Here is a 2,408-nt window from a genome sequence, read left to right as displayed (position 1 = left end):
CCAGGCTAGAGTGCAGTGGCACAATCCAGGCTCACTGCAACCTCCGCCTCCTGGGTTCAAGCAATTCTCCTGCCTCAGCCTCCTGAGTAGCTGGGATTAAAGTTGCGTGCCACCACGCCCAGCTAATTTTTGTATTTTTGGTAGAGACGGGGTTTCGCCATGTTGGCCAGGCTGGTCTCAAACTCCAGGACTCAAGTAATCAGCCTGCCTCTGCCTCCCAAAGTGCTGCGATTACGGGGTGAGCTACTGCACCCAGCCTCCATCTATGTTTTTGCAAATGACAGGATCTCATTCTTTTTTATGGCTGAATAGTACTCCATTGTGTAAAAGTACCATATTTTCTTTATCCATTCATCTGTTGGTGAACACTTAGGTTGCTTCCAAATCTTAGATATTGGAAACAGTGATGCAACATAGGAGTGCAGATATCTCTTCCATATACTGATTTCCTTTCTTTTGGGTATATAGCCAGCAGTGGGATTGCTGGATCATATGATAGCTCTATTTTTAGTTTTTTTGAGGAAGCTCCAAACTGTTCTCCATACTGGTTGTACTAATGTACATTCCCACCAATCGTGTACGTGGGTTCCCGTTTCTCCATATCCTTGCCAGCATTTGTTACTGCCTGTTTTTTGGATAGAAGCCTTTTTTTTTTTTTTTTTTTTTTTGAGACCGAGTCTCATTCTGTTGCCCAGGCTAGAGTGCAATGGGCAATCTCAGCTCACTGTAACCTCCGCCAACCGGGTTGAAGCGATTCTCCTGCCTCAGCTTCCCGAGTAGCTGGGATTACAGGCACGCGCCACCAGGCCTGGCTGATTTTTGTATTTTTAGTAGAGTCGGGGGTTTCACCATGTTGGCCAGGATGGTCTCGAACTCCTGACCTCGTGATCCACCCGCCTTGGCCTCCCAAAGTGCTGGGATTACAGGCATGAGCCACCGCATTTGGCAGGATAGAAGCCGTTTTAACTGGGGTGAGATGGTTATCTCATTGTAGTTTTGATTTGCATTTCTCTGATGATCAGTGACATTGAGCAACTTTTCATATGCCTGCTTGTCATTTGTATGTCTTCTTTTGAGAAATGTCTATTGAGATCTTTTGCCCACTTTTTGATCAGATTATTAGATCTCTTCCTCTAGGGTTGTTTGAGATCCTTATATATTCTGGTTATTAATCCCTTGTCAGATGGGTAGTTTGCGAATATTTTCTCCTATTCTTTGGGTTATCTCTTCACTTTGTGGATTGTTTCCTTTGCTGTGCAGAAGCTTTTTAACTTGATGTGATCCTGTTTGCCCATTTTTGCTTTGGTTGCCTGTGTTTGCCAAATTCATTTTACAAGGCCAGCATTACCCTAATACCAATGTCAGACACTACAAGAAAAGAATGCTACAGCCAATATCCCTGATGAACATAAATGCAAAAAGCCTCAATAAAATACTAGCAAACCAAATCCAACAGCACATTAAAAGGATCATACATCATGATCAAATGGGATTAATCCCTAAGATGCAAGGATGGTTCAACATACACAAATTAATAAATGTGATAATACCACATTAACAGAATGAAGGATAACAATCATCTCAAAAGATTCAGAAAGAGTATTTCACAAAAATTCAATGCAACTTCATGATAAAACTCTAAATAAACTAGGTATAGATGGAATTTACCTAAGGCCATATATGCCTGGCTAATTTTTGTATTTTTAATAGAGACAGGGTTTCACTATGTTAGCCAGGCTGGTCTTGATCTCTTGACCTCAAATGAGCCTCACCTCAGCCTCCCAAAGTGTTGGGATTACAGGCGTGAGCCACCGCGCCCGGCTGCAATTTTCTTCTAAGATAAAAAAGTTTACATAAGGGTTCTCTGGGATGGAAACAAAAGTTGGACAGAGCCATGATTATTTTAATAAAATACAATTAATAGGAGTTGTGATAAATGAAATGATGCCCCACAAAAGTGCCCATGTCTTAACCCCCGGGTCCTAGGAATATATTATGGTGTATGACAAAGAAGAATGGAGGCTGTAGATAAAATCAAGGGTGATAATCAGTTGACTCTAAAATAAAGAGATTAATTTGAATTATGAGTTTGGTGTCTACAGCCATACCACCCTGAATACACCTGATCTTATCTGAATTATAAGTGTGAGCCTAGGGTAATCATAAAAGTTCTTAAAATGTGAAAGAGAGGCTAAGAAAATTAATGCTGTGATATGACAGTCAGTCAGATTTTGTTTTTAATTTTTTAAGTTATGTTGGGTTGGGCGTGGTGGCTCACACTGGTAATCCCAGCACTTTGGGAGGGCAAGGTGGGTGGATCACCTGAGGTCAGGAGTTTGAGACCAGCCTGGCCAACATGGTGAAACCCCATCTCTACTAAAAATAGAAAAATTAGCCAGGCGTGGTGG

The 2,408-nt window shown here is 41.6% G+C and overlaps 1 pseudogene; it reads left to right on the top strand.

Moving 5' to 3' along the window:
• Positions 1–2,408, top strand: part of LOC105515039 — a 7,557-nt pseudogene that overhangs the window by 3,090 nt on the left and 2,059 nt on the right.

The sequence above is a fragment of the Colobus angolensis genome, unplaced genomic scaffold, assembly GCF_000951035.1.
Source record: "Colobus angolensis palliatus isolate OR3802 unplaced genomic scaffold, Cang.pa_1.0 Scaffold252, whole genome shotgun sequence".
Lineage (NCBI taxonomy): Eukaryota > Metazoa > Chordata > Mammalia > Primates > Cercopithecidae > Colobus > Colobus angolensis.
This window is presented reverse-complemented; position numbering and strand designations above follow the sequence as displayed.